This window comes from Lissotriton helveticus, chromosome 2_1, assembly GCF_964261635.1.
Source record: "Lissotriton helveticus chromosome 2_1, aLisHel1.1, whole genome shotgun sequence".
In the NCBI taxonomy this organism is placed as follows: domain Eukaryota; kingdom Metazoa; phylum Chordata; class Amphibia; order Caudata; family Salamandridae; genus Lissotriton; species Lissotriton helveticus.
The window spans coordinates 463,835,580-463,856,798 of record NC_136059.1 but is presented as its reverse complement, the minus strand read 5'-3'; positions in this window follow the sequence as shown (position 1 = coordinate 463,856,798).

Below are 21,219 nucleotides of genomic sequence, written 5' to 3'. Positions count from 1 at the left end.
CTACTCACTCAAGTTTATCACATGACATCTTGCATCTGACTATTAGAGGTACACCTAGCAGTCCAGCACTAGAATTATTTAATGTCTATGCTAGAGGCTCTGCAGGCGCCCAGACATCCCCGACCATAGCAGCTCTGGAATCTATGCTTTCTGGCATTTCTCCGCATTCCAATATCATAGTAGCTGGGGATTTTAACTGTACGTTTGAACCGTTCGGTACAGACGACCTGCTAAATGTCACCGAAGAAGATGCCAAATGGGCTGTTCCCTCCCTCAGTCTTGCTCCCATTAAAAAGTGGTCCCAGAGGGCTATCCGAATAAATGCCCTCACTATAGAATTTAACTTGAGGGCCACAAACGGGAGGACAAGATCGGACTTAAAAGGCGCAAACACCTTTAACAGGATTAGCTCACCCTCTAGGATAGACTACATTCTCATTGATCGCTGTCTATGGAGAGACCTCCAGGACATGGAGGTTAAACCCTCTATAGACAGTGAACACAATCCCCTTTGCTTAGTCATCAATAATATCTGGTCCTAAGCTGTTGGACAGGCACACATTCCTCCTGTTTTGTCAACTAGAGAGGTTAGCCCTTACAACTCCAAAAGGCGCCTTAAAATGCCGAAAATATCCCAACAGGAACACGCACTACAATATATCAAGGAAGCCCTGGAGTCTAGGCACCAAGAACTTGTGGAGCTGTCCGGTGAGGGGAAGCCTTTTAACTTTCACCGGTTCTACCAGGACTCTATTGATACATTGAGTCCCTTTTTTATTCTTAAAGGAAAAGTGGGCCCTAGGTGCGACCAGGTTAGGCCAACCAATCCATGGTATTCTGCAATCTGTAAGGAAAAGAGGGCAGCTCTTGCCCTGGCTGTGAGGAAAAGAGTTCCCCCATTAATTAAAGCTGCAAGGAAGGAGTACTCTAGGGTACAGGTAGAAGCCAAGCGAATCTGGGATGAGCCGCATTGGCAGGAACTTAACCTCGCCTCCAAACAAAGGGAATCCAAACTATTCTGGGACTTAATCAACAAAGAGTCCGGGAGAGGGTCCGTTTCAATCCCTAATCATATAACGGCTAACCAATGGTACAAGTATTTTTCCATGCTTTATTCGGGGTATGAATGCTTAAAGGCCCCAGCCCATGAGTCCCTTCTAAATTCAACTTCAAATTCTCCAGATGTCCATTTAATATTGAGTTGTTTTAAGCTGCACGAAGTGGAGCAAGCAATAAATAGTATTGCTCCTGGGAAGGCGGCGGGCCTGATGGCCTTCCAGGGGACCTGCTTCTGCTTGATCCCAAGCCCTGTGCCCATTTTATTCTACTGGTAATCAACCACATTGCAACTGGTTCTACTGTCCCAGACTCCTGGAAAGGAGCCAAGGTTGTCCCTGTCTTCAAGAAGGGGGATAGGGAGGACCCTGCCAACTACTGACCAATCAGCTTAATTGATGTGATCTAGAAAGTGGTTGGTAGGGTCCTCCTTATGAGGATTGGTACATGGATGGAAGACGATAATATCTTGTCCCATTTTCAAGCGGGGTTCAGGCAAAAGGTGGGAACCATGGACCAGGTGTTCAGATTCTTCATGATCTATTGGAAAGTTGTGGTTTTAGGAAAAGGCAGTGTATACTTGGCCTTTATAGATCTGAAGTCTGCGTTCGACCTGGTCCCTCGGGATAAATTATGGCAGGTCCTTCATCAACAGGCCATCTGCCCACTGATCCTTGACATCATTAAACGTCTGCATGATGGAAATTATGCCAAAATCAGATGGGGATCACAGGGGCACCTGACTGAGAGGATCTCGGTGGACAGGGGGGTCCGCCAGGGATGCGTGCTGGCTCCCACCCTGTTCTCATTATTCATCAACGGGGTGGTTGAGTACCTTAGGCAGGAACCAGTAGACGCTCCCACATTGGCGCGAGAAAAGACCCCAACACTCCTGTTCGCCGATGATACTCTTCTGTTATCCAAATCACCAGGTGGTCTCCAGAAGCTTTTGAACAGGTTTGGCCTTTTTTGTAAAGCTCGGGGGTTGACAATTAACACCAATAAAACCAAACTAATGTCACTCAACCCCTCTAAACGTTTTAGAAATGGCATCACCCTGAATGACTCCCCTCTGGACAGCGTTGATTCCTTTGACTATCTTGGAATCCGCGTCGCTAAGAATATGAGGTAGGGCCCCCACCAAGCTAAGATGCTCCTAAGCCATAAGCGGGTTTCGGGAGCCATTGCTAGATAACACCGTAAGACAGCGAGTAGGCCAGTAGCCTCGACTCTTGCAGTATATGACGGCAAGGCTCTTCCCTCCGCCCTATATGGGGCGGAATTGTGGGGCTTTGAGAACGTTAACGAGCTTGCCAGATCTGAAAATAAGTTCTTGAGAGACCTTAATTCCCTTCCTCTATCTACCCCGATGAAACCTCTATTTTACGATATGGGGAAGCGTTCCATACAGGACATTGCCCGCCTGCGCCCACTACTATTTTGGGTGCGCATAAGAAGGACACCCGAACTGTCCAACTATGCGGACGCCCTTGATGAACTGATTCTAGCTGACTCTGGGAACAGAATTAAATGGTTAGCTGACCTCCGTCAGCTATTATCTAATATAGGTTTTAAGGAGGCATGGGCTACCCAGATCCCCCCTTCAAAGCTAGATCTTAAAAGAGCATATTGGGATTGGGTACAGACACAAGATCTCCTAAACCCCAAATTAGGTAAATTGACAGAGGGTTTTTTTGATCATAAAGTTACCCGTAGTCTGGAACAGTATCTAGATCTCATTCGAATTCCTATGGATAGGACCCTATACATTAAGTTGAGATTGGGAACCCTCCCTACTAATAGTGCAACAGCGGTCTGGAAGGGGCCACACTTGCCTCCTGAGCCCTGCCCAGGTTGCGGCTACCATAATGAGTCTACCGCCCACCTTTTTTTAAGTGCCCGGCCTACATCCTGGCCAGAGACAAATGGCTCAAACCGGTGGGCAAAATGTTAGGCCTAATGAATCATCGCGTCGCACTCCGCATTCTGAGAACTGATACATCATCCTCATTAATGATCTGCGGAGTAAAAGGATCATGGGAAAGAAGTGCTAAGCCAGAACTATCTATAAATTTTGGGCCGCTAAACAAATTAAGCTTATGCCTTAAAGCGAAAGTTGTGTAGCGTACTAGCCAAGTGGTTCTGAAATAGTATTGTCAGTATGCAATATTGGCCACCCCTTCCTTGTTATCCTCATTTACTAAAAGATTGTTTTTAAATTTCTCCACGAATGTGTAGTATGACCTACATTGAAATTTTTTTGAGTTTTAAAATTAATCATTGTAGATAAAAACCTGTTTTATTCTCTCTGTGGCATAAGGATTTAGATCGGGAATTATGGACTTTTTAACACTAAAATGTTAATTATGATGCATGTTACAATTATTATGTATGTCTTTTTCTACTGGATTTTTAAACTTTTGACTTGTAAATGCTTTTATGATATTTTTATATCGAATAAAGCTCATACTACTACTACTAGGCTGCTAAATTTAGCGCCAGCACAGTGGGAAACACAGGGCTACACCATATTTTTGTAAGTATGGTGCAGCCCTGCGTTTCTGAAGAGGCAGAGTGCAGCATTATTATGCCCTAAATTTTTGGTTTGTTTGCTTAAATTGCACTTTATCCCACTGCCCAGAAGGGGTTCTTGCCTTATGAGGTTGGTCTCATTAGTATGCATACACCAGGAGTGATAAATCGCTTTACATTGGACACTTACATCCGTTTGTTACATTATGTCACATTGTGCAGAATGTAAGAATATCTAAATATGTCTTTAATGAACTGGATATTGTGACAGAGAGTGTGTGAAGCCATGTGCTTTGGGATACTTGTAAAGAAACAGGCAAAGCTACCCTGAAATCTCACGAGCCATTGCCTGCACACAGGACGCTGTGATTATGGCCTTCTGTTTCTCCATCAAAAAAGCTAGCGTCAAGTCGCCTTAGTGTTATTATCAGGATTAAAGCTTCTTTTCTCTGTCTTAAGAAACCCAACCTAGACGCTAGTGATCCCAACAACTTTAGACCGATTTCTAGGTTCCTGCTAAACTTATAGAAAGTAATTTGAACACCCAACTCAACAAATTTCTGCAGGACTCACAAGCCCTTGATCCAACACAGTATGGGTTTAGAGAGGTCCACTGTACAGAAACAGCGCTCCTAAAGTCCACAGAAGAAATCAGGACCATTCTGGATCAAGGGGGAAAGGCCGCACTGATTATGTTAGACCTGTCTGCGGCTTTCGACATGGTCCATCATGTTTTGTTGATGGACCGAATGGACGAGTTAGGGATCAAAGAAACTGCGGGGAATCTTCTTAAATCGTTTCTCGCTGACATAAGTCAAACAGTAACCTTGGATTAATTCAAAGCCACATCTTTCTCCCTGCCCTGTGGGGTGCCGCAAGGTTCATCGCTGAGCCCAACATTGTTCAATGTTTACGTGTCATTACTAGCTCCCCTGATTCAGACCTTTGGGTTCACCCTAACCTCTTACGCTGATGACACCTAAATTGTGGTGACATTATCACCAGGGGACGTACATGAAATTGCGTCAAGGTTGCAGGAATGTATGAAAACTGTGGGAGTCTGGATGGCCCAGTATTGTTTTAAACTTAACTCCGGTAAAACGGAGTTAGTGCTTTTTGGTAAAAACCCTACATTCTGGACTCCTAGTTGTTGGCCTGAAGAGATGGGATCTCTACCCACGCCAATCAAGAAGGTCAAGAATTTAGGAATCTTGATTGATGATAAACTGAGTTTCAGAGATCAGGTTAACCAAGTTGCCTCTTCTACTTCATACATCCTTAAATCCTGTAAAAAAAGAATGCCCGTCTGCCGAAGGACTCACAACAAACTGTAGTCTCGGCCCTTATACTGTCTAGATTAGACTTTTGTAATAGTCTGTATCTCACGATCCACAAAGGGTTGATGAATAAACTACAGATGCTGCAGAATGCTGCAGACAGACTTCTAATTGCTACACCTAAGTACAAGTCTATCTCAGCTAAAATAAAACAACTTCATTGGCTCACAGTCAGTAAACGCACTCAATTTAAGTCTCTGTGTCTGGTATTTAGAGCCCTTCATGGAATCCGACCAGAATTTTTAAAAGGCCGCTTTCACTGGTACCTTCCAAAGAGAGCATTGAGGTCAACAGACGCAAAACTCATCAACATCCCTCGGGTAAAAAAAGCTAACTGGGGCGGCAGGAGTTTTATGGTCAATGCGGCTAAATCATGGAACGCTCTACCATTAGCCCTTAGAAACATACCTAACCTTTGGCCTTTTAGAAAAGCGTTAAAAACATGGCTTTTCTCTAACTGATCAGATCTCTCTGTTTTCACCTTCCAGCCCACAGTAGGTCTTCTCATAGCGCCAGGACACCTTCGGGTATCCGTTTGCACTCTATAAGCATAATTAACATTAACATTAACCTTTGAACTCCACTTAATACAAAGGAACAGTTAACATGTATTAGGGGGTTGCTACACCACTCTGCCTTATAGTCGAATCAAACTGTAGCATTTGTATAGCACTATTACCCCTACATAGGGCGCAGAAGGGCCTACCTACACACGTGGGGCCTCATTTATGAGGCCCGTTGCGCTGTCGGAACATCACTTTTTGTCACTTTCCGTGGCGCAGGAGCCTGCTCCATATTTACGAGGCAGCACTAAGCCACTTTTCCCCTTTAACACAGTTTTCTTCGTTAAAGGGGCATTCCCAGCAACATCCATGGCATTTTGATACTGCCCCAGATTTACGAAAAATCGTAAATCTGAGGCAGCGCCGAAAATGTACTCCTCCCCAGGCGAGGCGTAAGGGAGGCACAACAAAGAGAAATATCTTTATTTCTCCTCGTTTTTTCCTTTCCCAATGTGTGCTGCATTCTGCAAAAAAACAAAAAAAGGAACAAGCCTCTTGTAATTGTTTTTGTGCAGGAATGTTTCCCTTCCTGCACAAAAACAATCATCCCCTCAATGCAGACTCCCTGGCACCATTGTGCAAATGTGCCTGCCTTGGCGCACGGCTGCCCATTGTCCGCCAGCGTAGGGGAAAAGGACAGGAATACACCGTATCACATATATATGGTGCATTCCTGCCCTTTTCTTTTGCCCTAGGGCATCGCAGTAGGAAGGCCTGCTGCGCTGTCCTACGGCAAAAACACATAAATGATGTTCCCCTTAGCATGCTACACCATGTTGGGTAACTGGTTGAAAGCATGTCTTCCCTTTGAGTCTATGCAGAAAGCACTTCAGTGTTTTGCATGCTGCCTACAGAGGTGTGGTTATCGTGTGATGGGACGCAGTGATTCCCGTTGTGATGCATGAGGAAGTGTAAGAGATAGGCATGAATTTTCATAGTATGTGGAATGTCGGCAACTCTGATTAGATCCACTGTTTCCTTTTTGTGTTAGTAATTTTTCTTTATGTACTTAATCACAGGTCCTGTGCTGGTTGTGGCAAGAGGCCATCCACCCTGATCTTATGGATCAGGGGTGCTAAAAGTGGCACAGAAGGAGTGAGTGGGAATCAGAGATCAACCCTGACAGTCATTACAAGACACTATGAGATGTCAATTAAGGAAATTTACCAAAATACATTAACATCTATTTGCCATGATAGAATGTTGGTGTTCAGGGTTTGTGATTATTTGGACTATGCTAGAATCCTCTGGTGACAGCAATGCATTGCAGATCTCTCTGGTCTTCACAGAACTGTCTGGTTAGTACTAAGTGGTTAGTTTTGCATGCCTTGTGTGTCACATATGTTATGTTATGTTAATATGTATTTAAAAAGCGCCAAATCATCAACGGTCTCTAAGCACTAACACATTGACCCAGAACCTAAATGCCCCTACTGCCAGCTGATCAAACAAAGTTGGGGAAGCTTATCCAAATGCCTCATTAAACAGGATAGTCTTAAATGAAGTAACATAGATTCTCCACGTAGGCTCTCCGTAAGCTTATTCCAGAGCTGGGGGATTACCAATGAGAAAGACCACCCTCCCAACGTAGCTCTATTGAAGAGTGGACAAGTCAGCAGATTTCTCCCGGATGAGAGGAGACACCGAATTGGACTATACGGCTTAAGGTGCTCTTTTATGTAACTGGGAGCTGCTCCATACTGAGCTTTGTGTGCAATACACAGGCCCTTAAACCTTACCCTCTGCTTAATTGGGAGCCAATGTAATTGTTGTAGCAGGGGTGTGGCACTAGATCTTCTCGGCAGCTTGAAAATCAGTCTTGCCGCATTATTTAGTGTCACCTGAAGTTTTCCCAGGAGTTTCTCGGGGAGCCCAATGTAAACTGCATTGCCATAATCCTAACGGGATAAGATAAGTGCGGACACAATGGTACGCATGGTGGAAAATGACAGCAGAGGAACCAATTTCCTAAGTTGTCTTATCAGATTCGCACAGCTCCCCACAACCGCCGCTACCTGATTGTTCATTGTCAACTTTGTGTCTAACCTGATGCCTAGGCTCTTCACAACTGGCACTGGTATCGGAGTGGTGCCAAGCTCTTGTGGCCAGAAAAGACTGGACCATGGGTTAGCCCTTGTACCAAGGGCCAACACCTCTGTCTTATCTGGATTTACCCTAAGCGAGTTGTGGATTATCCAGTTCATAGTGAACTGGAGGATATTCTATACATTTAACTGCACCAGGGCAGAGTCATCTATGCTCACAATTAGCTGGGTGTCATCAGCATAGATAAACACCTGATATTTTGACACCTGAAGGTAGATGTTGAAAAGCAGCAGTGACAATGCAGAACCTTGCGGCACCCCACAAGGCAAAGCGCCATACCTAGATGTACAATCACCCAATTGGACTTTTTGGGACCGATCCTCCAGGAAGGAGATAATCCACTTGAAGACTGTCCTGGTCACTCCCAGGCGTCAAACTCGGTTTACCTGTAATACGTGGTTAACCATGTCAAATGCGGCTGAGAGGTCCAATTGAATCAATGCAGCAGGGCTTTTCTCATCCGTAGTGAGCCTTAGCTCATCTAACACTGAAAGCATCACCAGCTCAGTGCTATAATGAGCCCTAAACCCAGCTTACCGAGCATGTAGCAGCTGGATGAGCACCAAGCAAGTGTTTTTATACCTTACACTAGTGTTGCTGGAGCAAGTTTCAGAGTGGGAGTGCTTCCATCAATGTTACATCATAGCAGTTATAGGGATTGTGAAAAATTCAAGCGCCACACAATGAGCAAGTATAGCCAATGAGCCACTGCCATGTAGCAGCAGAGTGGTACAGGTGTTGTATGTGTCTGGTGGTGTATTTTGGAGCAATGTTGCAAATGTATCGCTATGGCAAGGTGTGGTAGCGCATTGTCATTTATGGACTGCACATTTTCCATTGAGATAGCCACAAAAGTTGCACAGGCTTAACGTTTTACTGATAAAACTATGTAGTGTACAAATGTTATGGTGTGGAAAACGGGTTTCAGTAAATATTTATCATTTTGCGCCTCACCAAGTATTGTGTCTTAATTCATTTTGATCATTTTAAAATCTTTGTTTCCATCACACCTCAGAATTAAAAATGTGACTCATTTTTGCTTTACTTGCTGCTAATATATTTTTAGGTCGAGCAGACCTAAAAAGCATGCGAAGCATGCTTTTGTCTGCGAAAGATCTTTTGCTGGCGTGTCTGGGGGAATGTGAGACGGTGTACAAGCACGAGCCTCTGCCGTCTCCGATTTGCCCTCGAGGGCGCGCACGTCGCCGTGCACATCCCCTGCCTGTGATTCTCACCTAAACACGCAGTCAGGCACACACGCAGGCAGGCACACACACACAGACGCAGACACATACAAGCGCACGCACACACAGCCACACACGCACCCCCCCCACACACACAGCCACGCACGCACCCCCACCACTCACGGGCGCGCACACACACAGATACAACCCCCCCCTCCCACTCACCGTGCTCTTTCTGCCTCGCCCGTGTCCCTCTCTCCCTCGGCAGCCATTGGGTGTGTCTCGGCGTGGGAGCTCCACAGCGCTGGTGGTCACTCGGGACGGGACCCGGGACTTCAGCTGCCTTAGCGCCGGGGCTCCCTCTCCAGCAAAAAGCGCGCATGCGCGGGCAGCCCCCGCCCTCAGTCGCAGCCCAGTCCTGAGAGCTGCTTTCGGTTTCGCTGTAACTCTGTCTGATAAAATTACATTAAATCCACATACACTGTACGGTTTACGTACGTGGTATTTTTGTACATAGATTTTTCATGCTTGCTAGCGAGGGATAATTATAGTACTATATTGTGTGAACTACGTATATATTTTCTTGAACACTTTTCTCTTATTCGTTTTTGCGGTACTTTCAGAGCTTCCAAATTTATAAATCCCTGACGTCTGTTTATGCCGGTCATCCATTGTCCGAGGTCTCTGACAGCTTGCGTTCATCTAAGCTACAGCATTTCCGATCTGCTTATGCCCGCTAGGGGGTGAGTTTCTGCTCGAATCTAGCTGTTTTGGTCGGAACCCACTGTGGGCAATTGAAAACACATAAAATGTAATGCAAGTCCAGCCTACAATATACTTTTTATCTTTAGGCAGACTTCTTAAACCGGATCGTGCCCAGGGACCCTGCCCACGAATCTGCGTTCCTTTTATACCATCTTATGTAGACAAGTAAGTGCAATACCTAGGAATACCTCACGATTTTCTTGATATTTTGCCTTATTGATAATGCTAATTCAGGCACATTATTGTTTTTAGCAGAGGCTCATTGCCTGAGGCCCGTTTATGAACCATTTGGCTCCATGAAGTACCTCTATCTGGGAAAACGTGAGCGTTACTAACATCGTCCTCGAAAGTGTGTCAGCATATTTTGTGTCACCCTCGTACAAGAGGTAAATTCCTACAGAGATCGGGGTGGCCTGTATGAATGTTTAGTACACCAGACGCGTCCGAGTGGGAATCTAACCACACCTATCACAAACAATGGAAGCCTTGCTCTGCATGTTTGTCTTTCTCTTTTTTTTTTTTTTTAAAGATGAAGAATTTCTTCTTTTTTCGTTTTGTTATCCATGCTTCTTTTCTTATTCTTTGACCCGATGGTTGCGTGAATGTACGGCTGTAGTATCTGTTCTTTAGGGATTCCTGCGTTTGTGAGCCCTGTTCGATTTTTAATCACATTACCAAATAACTGTGTTTATTTCAACTTTACACTCTTTGAGCTCACTGCATAAAATGTATAAATTATGCTCTTTCAAAAATAGATATTGAATATAAGAAATCTACCTCTATGTAATAGTGTCAAATGTAATTATACTTGGAATGTTTTTTCTCTCCTTTTAGCAATTGTGTCATAAATCATGAGTTATATATGACTTCTAAAAGTTATCTTTTTCTGTCTATCACAGATGCAATACAATAGGTCTCACATTTGCAAGAGATTAAGCTATTGGCATTGTAAATGACAATGCCTTTTATGTATGTGCTGGTTTTAAAAACAGATAAATAAAAGGCATTGTCAATTACAATGCCAATAGCTCAAACTCTGGCAAATGCGAGACCTATTGCATTACAAATGCTTGTTTAATATGTGTGCAGTTCGTTTACAGGTTCTTACATTTGTTGTGCGAGTTTTTACTTTCACACTCCTTGTACCACTGAAATATTGTCACATAATTCACTCTACAAAAACCTCTCATTTTGCAGTCAGAGACAGAACAGTGAACACCAATATGACTTTAAAAAGAATAAGCCGCAATTTGTCAGAAGACATAGCATGACATTTGACCTCTGTCCTTGAACACAGTGTAAAGATATCTTTATTGGCCAGTCACTTTCTTAGCTTTAGCATAGTTATTTTGGGGGTGCCGCAGCACCCGCTCCCATAATTCAAGCTTCTATGCCCCACGCACGGTTCAATATTATTTTTCTCTAATTATGCAGTAAATAAGAATTGACTTCTACTCTATTCTATTTGTGTTTACTAATTTCAGATTACGGGCCACTGTTGTGTAAAATATACATGCAGAGGAGGTCTATGAGGCCAGGCTGACAGCCTGTGTGAGACCTCAACTCAGGTTCTCTTCTCCAGGGTGCCGGATGCAGGGGTGCCTTTTGTGGTCAGATTTCACCTTACCGGGCCACTCGCGGTTGGGGGGGATCTCCGTGCAGAGGCTGCAGGCAATGTTTGGGAGTCTTGGAGAGGTCAACCCACAGTGGACTCGGACTCTGGAGTACTGGGGGACGTCACTGGGACCGGTGGGCCACTCAGACTCAGGTTGTAGGTGTCGGGTTCAGTGGTGGTTCCAGGCGTTGGGTTTCTTTGTCTTCAGCAGGCTCGGAGTCTTTCTTTGGTGCTTCTTTTAAATAGAGCTGCTGTTCGCAGGAGATCCTGTCTTTATTGAATGCAGTCAGTTCTCCCAAGGGTTCTGGAAGTCGCTGGCTGCAGGAAAAGGCAACTTTTGGCAGAGGATCTCTGGAAAATGCAGGTGGGCCAGTAGGGCTGGGGCCAAGTCAGTTCTTCTCTGCAGTCTCTTCTGCTAGGCTTCGCAGGTTGCGGGAATCTATCTTCTTGGTTCAGGGCTGCACCCTAAATACTGGATTTAGGGGGTGTTTTAGGGGTCTCGAGATCAGTAGCCGATGTGCTACTGACCCTCGGGGGAGTGGACACAATCCCTAATCCTGATTGGAGAGTGCCTGCTATATGCAAGATGGCGGGTACTGAGAAGTGGGCTTCACCTCGCCTCCCCCACCTGAGGGGTAGAGTTGGCAGAGGTGGGCACCCCTTCTGGTCTATTCTAATTTTTCCTGCCTGTCTTCCAGCCGTAAAGGAGGGGACGCAGGAAGGGGCCTGCTCCTGATAGCAGGAGAGGCTGGGGGTTGCATTACAAAGGCGGCAAGGCCTTTGAAGCTCCCCTGCCATAGATGGCTCTTCCTGACCTGGGGGAGGTGTTGCCACCTCTGCCCACGAAAGGCTATGTTTCTGGGCTCAGGGAGCAATAGCTCCCATCCCAGGGGCCCAGAAACATGTCTCATAGTGGTAGGCTGGTATTTACCAGTCAGGGAACCCACAAGAGGCTGATCGTTTTTCAGGGGGCATCTCTAAGATGCCCTCTGAGTGCATTGTATAATAAATCCCAAACTGACATCAGTGTGGGTTTATTATGCTGAGAAGTTTGATACAGAACTTCCCAGAATTCAGTAAAGCCATTATGGTGCTGTGGAGTTCGTAATGACAAACTCCCAGACCATATACTCTGTATGGTTTTACTGCACTTACAATGTCTTGGAATGGACTTAGACACTTTAGGGGTACAGTACTCATGCTACTGTACCGTCACCAGTGGTATAGTGTCTCCGGCTAGAGGGGTGGCTTACCTATACCATAGGCAGTGGGTTGCGGGTCTGGCACACAGGAATGTGTGCCATGTCGACTCTTCACTTTTCTCTGCCCCAAAACACGCAGCCTGCAATGGCAGTGATTGTTAAGGTACAGGACTTCTAAGGGTGGCACAATATCTGCTGCAGGCCTTAGAGGCCTTCCCTTGGCACAGTGCCCTTGGTACTCATGGTACCTTTTGCAAGGGACTTACATGTGGCTAGGGCGATGCCAATTGGGAGTACAAAAGCACAGTTTGGGAAAAAACACAGGCCCTGGGAACCTGATTGGCAGGGACCCAGAGCACATCAAGTCAAACTGCAACAGAAATCTGGCAAAGAGTGTGGGAGGGGGTTACTGCAACAGAAACCCAGCTTCCTACATGAAGTGGTTGTCTTTGAGGTGGTCCGTCAGACATTTGGTGATAAGTTTTGCCAGGACTTTTGCTAGATAAAGTAGCAGTGAGAAGGGTCTGAAGCTTGCCAATGTCTTCGGGTCGGCTGAAGGTTTTTTCAATAGTGGCACGATAGTTGCATGTTTCCAGGTATCTGAGAAGTGGTAAAAGAGTCATTAAGTATCGAATTGAAGGCTGTGTAGATGGGCTTGAGTCCTCTGGTGAGGGGAAGTGCGGGTGAGAGGTCTGAGGGAGTTCCCGAGTAAACAGTGCGCATGGTGTGAGCAGGGTGTGATGGTGAGCCAGCTTGTCGGGTTGGTTTCCAGTGTATGTTCTCCTTGTCATGTTGGAGGTCTGTGAGAGTTTAGATGTCTGGTTGGGGTGTGCAGTTCTTGTTTATTTTTCTGTTCTTGTTGGTGAAGTAGTGAGCGAACTGGGAGCAGAGATTCCTGCAACGGTGAGATGGTTGTGTTGGCAGTGGGGGAGGGAAATGCCTTCACTATCGAGAAAACATCTCTAGAGTTGCTGGTACTGTTATCAATCCGTTTCAGTCATAGCTGAGCATTTGGTGGCTCTGATTTGCTGGTGGTAGTGCCAGATGGTGGATCTCTAGGTGTGTCTGTCAATGCCATTGTTGGTGTGTCGCCGTTGGCACTCCAAATTCTTGCAATGGCATTTGGTGAGTCATAGATTGTCTGTGTGCCAGCTTAATTATGATCTGGACTGTGAAGTGGTGGTGGTTTTGAGCGGGCCAGGGCTATAAAAGTGTACCTGCTTTCTCAGGCTCAGGCTTGGGCAGGCAAAGTTCGCAGATGAGTGCTCTGACATATATCCAAATATCATCTCAGAAGCAAATTCTCACATACACCATTAAATAATTTAATTTTTTTTTACAATAAAACATTATAGACAATTAATTACCAATTAAACAATTACATAAACATATAAATTAATCCCCAATTTTTTTTTAATTTTCTTACCAACATACTCACCTAAGCAAATAACAAAGTATCAAAAAATATATATTTAGTAAACTTATATAAAATAAACATACATGTTAAAATAAATACAACTTTATTAAGTAATATACACTAGCAATAATCAAATTTTTTGTTGTTGCAAAAAGTAACATTAGATTAAAAAACACGTCATTTAATTCAACTACTCAATGAATTAATCACGATTTGTAAAGCGTGAGGGTCTCAGGGCTCTGTGAGGGGGGTTCGCAGCAGATCGGATTAAGTGCTAAATTAATCTGAAGAGCCAGGTCTTGAGTATATTCATGAATTGCGTCAGTGAGGGTGATTTTTTGAGGTGGATGGGCAGGGTGTTCCATGTCTTGGCGGTGAGGTAGGAGAATGACATTCCTCCAGTTCTGGTCTTGCGGATTCATGGGATGATAGCCAGGGAAAGCTAGGTGGAGCGGAGGTGTCTGTTGGGTAAGTGGAATGTGAGGCGGTGATTCAGGTATGTGGGTCCGGTGTTGTGAAGGGCCTTGTATGTGTGGATGAAGGGTTTGAAGGTTATTCTTTTGTCGACTGGGAGGTCTCAGTGGTGTTGAGTGGTGTGGATGTGACGGGGGGATGTTAAGGATTAGTTTTGCTGAGGCGTTCTGGACATTCTGGAGTGTGAGGAGTTTCTGGGTGATGCCGGCCTAGAGTGCATTGCTGTAGTCGAGTCTGCTGATGATGAGGGCATGGGTGACTGTCTTTCTGTATTCGATGGGGATCTATCTGAAGGTCTTTTGAAGCAGGCGGAGTGTGTTGAAGCAGGCTGAGAAGATCATTATCACCATAATCGCCTACAAAGCAGGCAACCCACAACAAAAATATAGCTTAAATAAATCAGTATTAACTTATTAACATAATTAGCAATCAATTATGTAATTCATTAATGTCATTTAAAACTAATGAATAATAATTTCTTATTTTTTAAAAAATCTATAAAATTCCCATCTCATGCCCCTACAAACCAAATAACGCATGACTAATGAGTGAAGCAATAAATAGGTAATAAACTATTTATATAATTAACAAAGTATCATAGGATTCATCCACAATTAAAAAGTTACATTTGAATTCTATTATAACTAAATCAACTTCCCACCCTATACCACTAGAAATCCAACCGCCCAATACTAAAATATAACTTACTATAACTCATAATAAAACTATATTAAAATTTGTCATTTAAGTTTAGAATATAATAGAACACAAAACATTGCATAATTAATAATCAATTAGAAAACGAATTACCAACTAAAAATAAATCAAGAGTAAATTTAAACCTATTTGTAATTTAAATAACTTCCCACCCTATCACCCTACAAACCCAACTTTCCGCTACTACACTATAAATCACTAATAACATTAAAAACAAAGTAAAAACTGCCATAAAATTACAAACTAAATATTAAGAAATTCATAACTATTGTACCAATATTAACAACAAAAAATAATATAACTAAAACTCATTAAAATAATAAAAAACAATATTTTTTACAGCTATATTACTGAAAACGATATTCTAGGCAATATTCTTCTAAACCATATTGCTTACCAAAATCGATATTCTTGACAACGATATTCTATACCATTATACATTTGCATCACAAGATGTGTTTCCAATATGTTTGAGTTAGAAATATTACAAACTCAATATTTTGTCCAAACACCCCTTTTTAGTGCCATATATCTTCATACAGTTTTGTAGCACATCGACAAACAATGCATTAGGACGACTCATTTGCAATTGCATTCAATTCCATACATTAAATATGTCTGCATAACAAACACCCCTTTAATGAATGCCCTGAAGAAAGCATTAAAATCTGCAAGCAGGTAGAAGTTAGAAGGCCATGCTGCAGCCATTGGGAGCTCAGGATCTCAAAGTGGGCGTGGTCCTGTTCGCACACAGAGGGCATGAGCTTCAGCCGTAGAGAACTTAACCGGGAAGCGGCACAACACTGATATGTCTGCTACACAGGCAATGTGGTGAGCACTGGACTCTAAGCCAAGTATAACAAACCATACACTCACAATAGACATTTACATCACATGCAGAGAGAGCTAACCTTGTACTTTGGACTCAACAGGATTGATGTGCTCTTCCACCCTTCCCCATAACCACTACTGACCACACACTCTATGACAGGTAAGGCAAACATTAGAAATGAGGAAAGGGGAAATGGCAAAACCCAGATACTTTATAAAATGCTATGCCTCTTCACTCTGCCAGGTACAGACAGTTGCAGATTGGAAAGAATAACTAAGGGCCTTATTACGATGGCAGTTGAAGGAGCGTCCAACCGCCATTGTTGCGAGATGGTAACTGCCGGACTAGTAGTTGGCGGTTCCACCCAACATATTCTGATGCAACCATCCTGTAGGCAGCCGGAAACAGGCCCTTTTCTATTGTGGCTTGTGCTGCAGCCTGGAAGAGGGCGGCTGCACGAGCCGCAATAGAAAAGGGCATGTTTGTAAACATCCATGCACCATGTGCCAGGTACCATTTGGGGGCCTGGCACGCGGTGCATGGATGTTTGGGGGAGCACCACGTGTGGAACCCTGGCCCCATAGTGGAGGCCCATGGGGGACGGGGTTCCTGCTAGAAGCCCCCAAACTCCCTTTCCGGCTGCTTGTTCATGGCGGTGAAACCACCATGAACAGGCAGTCAGAAAGCGATATCCTAATCCCTGCCCACTGTAGGGATTAGGAATTCGACCGTCTTCCTGACAGGCGCCTGTCGGAGGTGGTGGTCTTTCCCCGCCTAACTCGCTCAATATAGTTCGTACAGTTATATTTTCTTAAGTGTTACCACCTTTCCAGCATATTTCTCACAAAGAGCAGTCTGGTACTGCTGCCTCTTGCAGGTCTGGCCTGGCCAGGCCCTGCAGGTCTGGCTTTTAATTTTGAATACAGACAGTGACATCAAGGTCAGGGTTGTAGGTGTAGCTCATTGGCAGACTGGCTTTTATGTCATCTGGCCTTTCCCCGGTGGGGTAGTGCCATTGGAGTCCAGTTTTGAAAGCCCATGGCTGCAGCTGGCCTTTGTCATTTTTTTACAACTCCTCGTAATGGATTGCTGGAGGCACAGGGGAGCTTCAAGACACAGAGAAGAGAGAAGGGTAGGTGGAGAGAAAGAGATCAGAGAGAAGGAGAAGATAATGTATGGATGTAAGTAAAGCAATAAAGATAGGAGAGACAGGGAAGGTCCCTTGTGTGAGCATTTTGTGCCAGGGCTGCTTTTGGTTCCCTAGTCTGGCCTTTGGGAATCTGATCAATTAGCTAAGTATTTATTTTTAACTATAGCTGAAAGCTATACACTAATGTTTTAACTGGATATGTTAAGAGACAGTGGTGGAGTAATGTGGAGTGTCAGAAAGGCGGAGAGAGGACGTAATGGTGGACTCTAAATGTGCACCTGCTGCATCTTCCAGAACTCACAAGTGCCAATAACTGGTCTGTCAAACTTCAAGAGGCACACACAGGATTGCATCTCTTAATGTAGAATTGGTGAGTCAGAGAACAATGAAGGGGTGGTACGATTTAAGCTAAAAATGCTCCTCAGTGCTACCTTTTACAGGCAGTTTGCTGTCCCTAGTGTAACCCCCACAGACACACTGCACTCTTAAATTCATTCTTTAGCTCACACATTCAGTTGGTTACACTTAAACACTGCATGTTTCCTAAAATGCCCTGTCCTACAGGGACATCTGCAATACTTTCTTCATGCAAACTCAAGGCACTGATGAGCTCGTTCACTCACTCGCTCACTCCACTCACTCACTCACAATTAGCAGCCCAGGATTTAATTCTGAAATCCTAGAGTGAAGTGGGCTGTCCACCCTGAATGCTGGACAGACCTGTTCCTCGCTGGACTAAGAGCACAATGGTGCAACTAAAACAGCCATATTGTCAATGTTAGGTGGGGCCCTGTCTTTGGGAGCCTAGTCAAGGCCACCTTATGTTAAGCGAGGGCAAGGGCAAGGTAATCAGTATCTTCGTAGAACCCTTACACCGCTGCTTTCAGCAGCGACCACCTCGCACCCTGACAACACTAGCCTTCCAGGATTAAGAGCACCCACAGAAATTAAAGGGATTGTAGATATTAATACCATTTGTAATTTCCATCATCACTTCAGTTTGCAGATCTCACAAGTAAATGTATACATCGGTGAGATGTAGCAGCAGGCTGTGGTTTTAGTGCATACACTGACAACGAGAGAGGCAGCATTCATCTCTTACCCCCCTGGCATTCTCCTGGCTCTAGAACCCATTCCACAGGCAAGCTTTAATTTTAACCCCATATAGGCTCAGTTTCTGTCACCAGACACACACGCCTTCAAACCCTCACTCACCCACTTGCACACTGACACACACACAAACACACACATTCTACTTACCCCTTCTTCCACTTCCACAGGCACTTACCACAGCTCAGATGTTTTTTAAAATGGTCACCATCTCTTGTGAAGTAACAATAATGCACTGTGTATGCAATTTTGTTGTTTGTTATTTGTGTCATGATTAATAGAACTTGCAATTGAAAATGTAGACTTCTGTTTTCTGTAATGCTCGGACAACAGGGTCAGTGTGAAAGGAATAACTTTGTTGTGGTTGTGGGAAAATCTGTGGCTTGGCACTAACAACTCTAATGTACTTTATTTTGAGAATGATGTTTTGAATTAGTTTATAGCGAGTTAATATTGCTCAACCTCAATCCCTTACTGTAAATTATATGACTGCAACATTTATCTGAGGAAATGCTGACACATAGATTTTATCTGTGGTAAAAAAAACACTTTAGCCTGCAGTAGGGTCGTCACTACAAACAAATGCACAATTAACAAGCATTGAAAATGCAATAGGTCTCGCAGCATTAGAGTTAGTGCTTTTAGAATTGTTTATGGGTTTTTTTTGTAAATCTTTAGCATTTTTGTTTCCTGTAGCCAATGCTAAAGAATTTCAAAAAAAAAAAGCCATAAACATTTTTAAAAGCTCTGAAATGCAGTCTGAAATGCTGGATATATATTCAGTACAGATACACTATATTGTTAATGAAGACATAGGATATAATATGTTGTACTGTATACACACAATTAGATGGGAACGTGCTGTGTGTGTCAGCGATTGAATGTGGAGGTGATGGTGGATGTGGTGGTGGATGTGGTGGTGGATTCGGTGGATGTGGTGGTGGTGGATGTGGTGGTGGATGTGGTGGTGGATGTGGTGGTGGATGTGGTGGTGGATGTGGATGCGGTGGATGTGGTGGGATGTGGTGGTGGATGTGGTGGATGTGTTGGTGGTGGATGTGGTGGTGGATGTGGTGGTGGATGTGGTGGTGGATGCGGAGGTGGAGGATGTGGTGGATGTGGTGGTGGTGGATGCGGTGGATGTGGTGGTGGATGTGGTGGATATGGTGGTGGATGTGGTGATGGTGGGTGTGGTTGATGTGGTGGTGGATGCGGTGGATGTGGTGGTGGTGGATGTGGTGGTGGATGCAGTGGTGGATGCGGTGGTGAATGTGGCGGTGGATGTCATGGTGGATGTGGAGGTGGTGGTGGATGTGGTGGTGGATGTGGTGGTGGATGTGGTGGTGATGGTGGATGTGGTGGTGGATGCGGTGGATGTGTTGATGGTGGATGTGGTGGTGGTGGTGGATGCGGTGGTGGTGGTGGATGGGGTGGTGGTGGTGGATGGGGTGGTGGATGTAGTGGTGGTGGATGTGGTGGATGTGGCGGTGGATGTGGTGGTGGCGGTGGATGTGCCGTCCCAGAGTGATGTGGCGCCGTCCCAGAGTGATATGGTGGTGTTGTGCGGCGTGCAGCAGTGTGCGGGGTGCAGCAGTGTGAGGCGTGCAGCAGTGTGAGGCATGCAGCAGTGTGAGGCGTGCAGCAGTGTGAGGCGTGCAGCAGTGTGAGGCGTGCAGGGGTGAGAGGCGTGCAGGGGTGAGAGGCGTGCAGGGGTGAGAGGCGTGCAGGGGTGAGGGAGGGTGAGGGTGTGTGAGGGTGTGTGAGGGTGTGTGAGGGTGTGTGAGGGGGTGTGAGGGTGAGGGGGTGTGAGGGTGAGGGGGTCTGAGGGGGTGTGGGGGTGTGAGGGTGAGGGGGTGTGAGGGTGTGAGGGTGAGGGGGTGTGAGTGAGGGGGTGTGTGGGTGAGGGGGTGTGAGGGTGAGGGGGTGTGAGGGTGAGGGGGTGTGTGGGTGAGGAGGTGTGTGGGTGAGGGGGTGTGTGGGTGAGGGGGTGGGAGGGGGAGGGTGTGTGAGGGTGAGGGGGTGTGAGGGTGAGGGGTGTGAGGGTGAGGGGGTGTGTGGGTGAGGGGGGTGAGGGTGAGGGGGAGTGAGGGTGAGGGGGAGTGAGAGTGAGGGGGAGTGAGAGTGAGGGGGAGTGAGGGGGAGTTAGAGTGAGGGGGTGTGAGAGCGAGGGGGTGTGAGAGTGAGGGGGTGTGAGGGGGTGTGGCGGTGTGAGGGAGAGGGTGAGGAGTGTGAGGGTGAGGGGGAGGGAGGGGGTGTGTGAGGGTGAGGGGGTGTGCATTCTGAGGGTGTGTGGCGGTGTGAGGGGGTGAGGGCGTGTGAGGGTGAGGGGGTGTGCATTCTGAGGGTGTGTGGCGGTGTGAGGGGGTGAGGGCGTGTGAGGGTGTGTGTAAGGGTGAGAGGGTGGGTGTGTGTGAGGGTGAGAGGGTGGGTGAGAGGGTGGGTGAGGGTGAGGGGGTGAGTGAGGGGGTGAGGGAGGGGGTGAGTGAGGGGGTGAGTGAGGGTGAGGGGGTGAGTGAGGGGGTGAGAGTGAGTCAGGTGAGTGAGGGTGTGAGAGTGAGTGAGGGTGAGAGGGTTGTGAGAGTGAGTGAGGGTGAGAGGGTTGTGAGGGTGAGTGAGGGTGAGTGAGGGTGAGTGAGTGAGGGTGAGGGGTGAGTGAGTGAGGGTGAGTGAGAGTGAGGGCTCTGAGGGGGTGTGGCGGTGTGAGGGAGAGGGTGAGGGGGGTGAGGGGGAGTGAGGCGGTGGGTGAGGGGGTGTGCATTCTAAGGGAGTGTGGCGGTGTGAGTGGGTGAGGGCGTTTGAGGGTGAGGGGGTGTGCATTCTGAGTGGGGGGGTGGCGGTGTGAGGGGGTGAGGGCGTGTGAGGGGGTGGGTGAGAGGGTGGGTGAGAGGGTGGGTGAGAGGGTGAGTGAGGGTGAGGGGGTGAGTGAGGGGGTGAGGGGGTGAGGGGGGTGAGTGAGGGGGTGAGGGGGTGAGTGAGGGGGTGAGTGAAGGTGAGGGGGTGAGTGAGGGGTGAGAGTGAGTGAGGTGAGTGAGGGGGTGAGAGTGAGTGAGGGTGAGAGGGTTGTGAGAGTGAGTGAGGGTGAGAGGGTTGTGAGGGTGCCTGTAGATGGCAGACTCGTTCCCTACATTCTCTGGGTATGCAATAGGTCTGATAAAAACA